The sequence below is a fragment of the Microcebus murinus genome, chromosome 13, assembly GCF_040939455.1.
Source record: "Microcebus murinus isolate Inina chromosome 13, M.murinus_Inina_mat1.0, whole genome shotgun sequence".
NCBI classification, from domain to species: Eukaryota; Metazoa; Chordata; class Mammalia; order Primates; family Cheirogaleidae; genus Microcebus; species Microcebus murinus.
In genome coordinates this window covers 51,815,556-51,822,919 of record NC_134116.1, presented here as the reverse complement: position 1 = coordinate 51,822,919, position 7,364 = coordinate 51,815,556, and the positions used below count along the sequence as shown (strand labels likewise).

Here is a 7,364-nt window from a genome sequence, read left to right as displayed (position 1 = left end):
ACAATACAATGTTATTAGCTATACTTACCACATTGCACACTAGATCTCATGAATTCACTTTCCCTATTTAACCAAAATTTTTTAACCCTTGACCAAGATTACCCCAATGCCTCCATACCCTTATGTCCAACCCCTGGTAACCACCATTGTACTCTCTGTTTGTAGGTTCAAGTTTTGTAGATTTCACATGTAAGTGAGATCATGTGGTATACATCTTTCTGTATATGACTTATTTCACTTAGCAACATGAACATTTGGGTGGTTGTTAAAAGAAGAAAATACCACTTAAGTGTACCAATAGAAGGCAAACAGAACATAGATATAAGGAGAGTGAATGGTGAGGATCAAACTACTTGAGGTTTTATGTGGTTTTTACTTCTAGTTAGCTGTGTGACTTTGGAAAAGTTCATTTCTCCAAGCCTCAGTTTTTTTTCCAAGTTCATCCATGTTGTCAGAAATGACAGGATTTTCTTCTTTTTAAAGATTTAATAGTATTCTATTGTGTATCTATTCTAAATAGTATTCTATTTAATAGTATTCTATACCACATTTTCCTTTTCCATATATCTGATAAAGGGTTAATATCTAAAATATATAAGGAACCCAAACAACTCAATAGCAAGAGAATAAATAGCCCAATTAAAAAGTGACAAAGAGCCTAAATAGGTATTTTTCAAAAGAAAATATACAAATGGCCAATAAGTATATGAAAAAAAATGTTCAACATCACTAAATACCAGTGAAATGCATATTAAAACATAATGAGATATCACCTCACACTGGTTAGAATGCCTATTTTCTTTTATCATACTTTAATTACTATTTGTTTCCCCTACCTGACTGTAAGCTCCTTTATTTCTCCTCACCGTAACATTTCTCAGTGATTATCAGCATAGCTTAGCATTCAAAGGCATTCATTAAAAGTATGTTAAATTAATAAATTAATAAAATATTTTGCTTTTTGTTTTCTAAATCATCATCTTATATTATCTGAGCTTATATATCTTATCTTGTTTCTTCTTTTAGTTTTCATTGATAATTTTTTTTTGCTATTCTGCTTTTAGCTGTCTTTATTAGACATTAGCATACTTATTAAAAATGTAATTGTGAATACTTTTTAAAGGGTGTCTGGAAATTCTATCAAAAAAATAATCTTTGAAAGCTTTTAGCTCTTATTAAACTCAAGGAATTATTTAATACCAGAAAAAGGTGATGCAAGAGCCTCTAGGACTTATGCTCAGCAAGATATTGCAAAATGATTTAAGCTATTGACTCTAACGGTCCTGTATTTTTATCCTTCTTTTCAGGAACCTCAAAGAATAGAGGTCAATTTAGACCCATTTTATTTAAAAAAAAACAGAATTTAATGTTCTTGACAGGTATCAGATTATAAGTCCTTAGAGACAAAGGTTTTCTTTTTGCCAACAGAGCATTTATAACACAGACAGCTGTAGGTGGTTTTCCTTCATCTTATCCTGTTTCTTAACTTATCCACAGACCACAACCCTGACCCACAGAGAGCAACCCAGTTGCAAGAGAGTAATTCAGCCTTCTGGCTAGTAAATCAGTGCCTCCTCAGCCCACTCTCTCTACAGGGGTAGCAGCAAACAGATCATTGGCTCTTAAATTGGATGAGATAGTGGTAGGATGGAATCTAATGCTTAAAGCAATGTAGTTCCAAAAGCATTGTAGGGATAATTTTATATTCCTTTTTCCAAGTATTGGAGAGGTTGGATTCCAGCATGTTGTCACCACATTACACTGATGTTTCTTGTGTGAGGTCTGTGTGATGTTACACTTTGTTCCCTGTAAAGTGGACGAAAATGTGCAACACATTACACAAAAGTTACTGAGCAGGCATGCAATAACAACTCAGTCCTTTTTTATTGTTCTCTTAATGTCATTTTTGGTGCTTTCAAAATCATATGAAATTTGTTTTAATGGTCTCAAAATTCAGTGTCAGAATTGCCCTTTTTCCTACTTGAAATGTTCTGATTTTTAAAATGAATAACTTAAAGCTGCTATGACATAAAACATAGTGGTTGACAAAATGTTCCTCTCCTCCTGAAAAGCATTTTCCATACATTGGTATCATTAGCCAGTCTTCAGAAATTCTGGAGAAGCTCCAATAGCCTTCTTGTCAAATATCTCAAGAAACTCTAATGATATAGCTAGTGTCATATCATATATCACAAATGACCTTCAAAGACCTAGGAAGACTGGTGGGAGATGATTCCCATACACAGGAGATTGCCTGGCCCATGATGGTGATAACATCACCAGCATTTAAAGATTTGGGGAACATCTTTTTATCAGATCAATCTTTTGCTTTAGTCCCACAATGTGGAGAATGTGACAATCCAGTACGGGTGCATGGTCAGCAGGAGTCTGATCTGGATGGGCAGGATGGTGACTGGTAAAGCTAGCACCTCCCATGGTGGGTTGTTATTCCCACCACCAGCCATATCACTGGAGCAGCCACTTTGCCCAGCAGTTCATCTCAATGGACCACCACCATAGTATCAGGTAGAGCTTCATTATGAGCATTAAAATCTACTTTGGCAGATTTTTCTTTATTTGGAACATTGAATGGAACAAATATCCTTCATCAAGGCTAATCCTAGAAGGCAAGTCTTTACCTAACTCTCTTTATAGTATCAATACTATGTATCAGTTTTGCAATCATCCTGGAAAAGCAGATCAGGGGCTCCTAAATTGAATGATGCAGTGGCAGGATGGAATCCAATGCTTAAAGCAATGTAGTTCCAGAAGCTTTGAAGGGAATATTTTATATTCCTTGTATCAAAAAGTTAAATTCTGGCATGTTGTTACCATTGCAATCCAAAATTGGCACAAATACGTTTGATTTTTTATTATAGATCATTTTCTTTTTTTTTTTTCACCTTATTATTTATCTTTATCAAATTAATCTGGAACATATGAGTTATACTTTGACATTATATAATAATTTATTAATAGAAACCATAGAAGTCAAAAACCTTATATCCTCCAATCTCCCAATCAACTTTTCTTAGATTTTTGAGACATAAAAATAAAAATCATTTCAAATAACAGCACCCAAACACTATATACATTTGTAATGAGGTGCAGCAATTTTAAACCTCATATTTTCCAGGTTTTAGCTAAAATAACCCTTACAGGTTTCTTAGATTTCTGTTAGCCCTGTTTTGGGGCTACTTTTCCTTACTGGGCATAAAGAGAAGACAGTATTAAAATATGCTAACAATCCATACTGAGAACACAGCACAGGTGGGTTTCTAACTCCTTAGGGACGCGTGGAAACCTGACAGCTTCTGAGAACCCTGGTGGTTGCCCCTAGTCATCCTGCCTCGGGCAGCTGCATACACTCATTTTTTCTCTGAGGTCGAAGTCTGTGGCTTGATCTTCCTAGCAGCTTCCAAAACAGAGAGTGGGTTTACTTTGTCTCCAAATTCTTTTTCTCGGTGCTCGAGAAGAATGCCCTGTTTTCCTGGTCCCACCACAAAAACTCCCCCGAGGATGAAGCCTTCACCTTCCAGGTTTCCAGAGAAGCCTCCATTCCAGGCTCGGAAGAAGTTGTACCACACCCCCAGACGGATGAATCCCATAAACATCATCTTCCGCCTTTGAGGACCATAGAACCTTTTCTTTTCATCCAGGAAGATTTCTCCTTTGAAATAAGGCTGGAAGTCCTTCACTTCAGTCCTAACGTGCTCCTTCACCACTGCATAGAGAGGGACGCCCAGCTCATCCAACTTGGGTTTCAGGGAGGACAGGTCTGCAGCCTCCTCTCGACAGAGGAAACAGCCTGGCCTCCGCACAGCCATGATCACAGCTCCATTCTTTTCCCACAGCTCCTTTGCTTTGAAAGTCCTTGGTTCCTTCTCTAATGTTTTCAGGTCTATATCCTCCAGATACTCCAGTGCTGCTTTCTGTGGCTTGGACAGAAACACATCTGTGTTGGCCAGGAGCAGTGCCAGGGCAGCAGCCCCCAGGGCTCCTGCACCAATGGACCACATCCCCATGGTGAAGAAACTTGGATCCCGGAATGCGCCTTGCCGCCTGCCTTCTCGGGCGCCCGATTATGGGACGCAGAGGGGCGAAACCCTCCCCGGCCCCGAGGGTCCCAGGGGCGGGCCCTGCCTATAGATCATTTTCTTAATGTGGTTACTAATGTTTTTATTCGTTTTCTTGTAATTTCTCTGGACACATAGAGGGTGTAAGTTTTAATACATTAATATTTAAAAACCACTAACAATGTGAATAAAAGGAAGAGCATTTTCACAGAGCTCCGGATGGCTACTTTTTTAGATATTCTTTTTACACTCCCCATCAACCTCATCAAAAACCAGGATAATTCACTGAGCTGTGCTTGTAACCATGTTTTAACAAAGATGTTGGGTTTAGGAACCTCAGTGATAGCCTCATAGTATGTGCTGAGTTTAGATTTCCCCAGGAAGATGTTAATGATATGCTTAGTTTCACCAAAACCCAGCATATTCAAAGAATATGTTTGTCATCTCTGTGACATCTCTCTCAAACTCCTTATTGTTCTTCTTATTAATTCCATCACTTTTGTAGATCAAGTGGTCTGTAGTGTTGGATTTGTTAGAACCCATATGTCCAATAACTATGGTGTTGATAGATGTCTTTTCCTCTCCCATTTTGGTCTGATTTCCATGGTACTTGAACTATGGTTGAGAACATGTTGTAAAAGGCTTATCTATACTGAATGTTAGAGAATATATTCTGTAAACTGTTGTTCTATTGAAAACTGTCCATTGTTGCTTAGTGGCATGCTCATTATCAGATTTTCCATAATAACTAAAGTTTCTATCAGGAAATCAAAAATTTAAAAATAACTTCCACAACATATTTTGATTATGAATGATAGATGTTAAGATATTCTCCCTAGATGTCTTAAGTGTCATCCTTTGTATCAGCCTGGAATAATGTCAAAGCATATGGACACAGAAAGAAGTATTATTTATTGAGCACTCTCCTATACTGCAGGCATGGCATTTACTGCTGGAGATGTGGAAATAAGACATTTTCCCAAATGCATAGCCCAATAATACACATTCAATTGTTCTCTTCATTCAGTGGACAGCCCTCACTATTCTTCTTTTTCCTTACAATGGATGCTGACACAAATTGTACAAGGAAATTGATGAACAAAAACAAAAGAGACAAATGGCAAAAAAAAATATTTGAAGTACTCTTTCTTGGGCTGGCTTTTCTCCAAATGACAAGTGATAATTAGATAAATAAATGAGACCTTACTGAAACAACTAACTTTCTCTGATTAAAATATCACTCAGAATAATGACATATTGCAGATGGAACAACCTTTCCTCTTCATGCTCACTACTCTCTTGTTGAGTTATCATTCAGTATTGGGTAGAGAAGCAGCTAAATGTACAAAGTTTAGGGTCAAATGAAAATTACCCAACGCTTTATGGGTAATTAGGTTGGGTTATATCAGGCAAGGGAGTATTCATTAGTTACAATGCAAACACTATGTGGTTACTAGACATTCACATCCCGGCATGGTTCCTAGTTCAGCCCATAATTACCTATTCACCAGATGATCAGTTTTGCAGCCGGGTGAAGAAGGAATCCTCGGGAAACACTGTGCGTAACCCTGGAAACGTAGTGACTAGCAGACCAAGTGGACTAAGCAAAGCCTCATTATTTCTGGAGGGAAAAAAAGATACTCTTTGGAATTTCCCTACCCCTAGAGAGAGTCTTGTGAATCATTTGGGTAAGAAGTCTCCTACATGTCATTTGAACGAGTTTGTTTATAAGCGGCCCTTTGCTCTAAAATGTTAAGCCTAATGATTATCATCACCATTATAGATTCATTTCCTCAAATGTAGAATGCATTTCAACTCAAGACCCACAATATAAAATCCAAATTCTGCCAGAGGTCATATATTAAACTGGTGTCAGCTAATCATTTAGGTAAACATTTAAGTACACACATTCCAGTTTTCACAGAACAGTCCTGGTTTACGCTTCTGTCATGGCATGATAATTAATAGCACCCCTATTCACTCTCAATCTGAGTTAGATGGTAATAAATGATAAGATCTCTCATTCTAAGTCTAGTCAGGATTAGTCCTTTCAAACAACAGAAATAGCTCTGGCCAATTTAAGTTTTTGGCAAGAGCACCTGATTGGTTGAACTAAGACCATATATTCAAACTACAGTTGCCAGAGATCTGAGAGACCAACCAGTTGGGTCCTAGTCAGGGTGCTATCTCCAAACAAGAGTTTTTGGGCAGACTAACCAAACCAGAAAAAGGATTCAAAAGCTGACGGCTAAAAAAGAAATTAAAACAAAATTTCTATTCTTTCTGGCTAATGCCTGATGTATTGAATTATAACTTCCTGATGACAGCATGTGTCTCATAAGGACATAAATAGACATTAATAAAATGGGAGAAAGAACCCCAAATCAATAAATTTCTTCTTCTTCATAGTGTTGCCTATAAAAAACACTTCACAACTCTGATCAGGACACTAAGCTCTGTAAATGGTTAGATCCCTTAAATTTGTTGGCAGACCATTCAGATTTCATTTCCATAATATATGAGGATCATTCTAATATTGCTAGTACATTGGTTTATCAAGCACATGTGGTAGCTTTGTAAAATAGAAAGAATGCTATGGTTTAAGTTTTTAACAATTTTTAGCTTAAAAAATGTTTATGTGTGAGTGTAAGGCTATAGTTTGATTTTTAAATGCAAAGCGTTGTTTTCATAAATTAATGGCCTCTTTATTGATGAACAATTGGAAAGAAGATCAGAGACCATCAGTGATTTCTTTGAGAGGAAAACAAGTTCAGTTAATAGATGGTAGTAGTAAAAAACTTGTCCCGTGTTATACCAGAAGTGTTGGTAGAAACATAACTATTAGCTACTACTTAAACTTAATCATTTGCCTTATAATAGAATTGGTGAAAAATGGTAAAATAGACATCACATGACACTCAAGAAAGAAGCTTTGATTTTTGCTTGATAAGGAAGTATAATATATATTTCTCTCAGAATAACTTAACAAGGTCTCCTTAACAAATGTACATTCATGCAATACACCCATGAAACAAAGACAAAATAAGACTATTAATCACTAGTAATTTAATAATGATTTGGTAACGAACTATCTTCATTCTGTTCAGTAAATCTTTATTTAACCATAGACTGGGAGCTGAAATTCTTCTCACCTTAACATCTACATGGGTGGTCTGACTGTAATATATCTTGGATTAATATTACATTCTGCCATACCATTAAATATGCTTCAACTCTAATTTTAAAACCTCAAAAAAAAGATAAAGGTGCCATATGTGAACTTATGCC

General features: G+C 36.6%; 1 pseudogene; it reads right to left on the bottom strand.

Moving 5' to 3' along the window:
• Positions 1 to 2,950: 2,950 nt before the first annotated feature.
• LOC105863040 (peroxiredoxin-like 2A pseudogene) lies at positions 2,951 to 4,141 on the bottom strand (annotated as a pseudogene).
• Between the last annotated feature and the right edge of the window lie 3,223 nt (positions 4,142 to 7,364).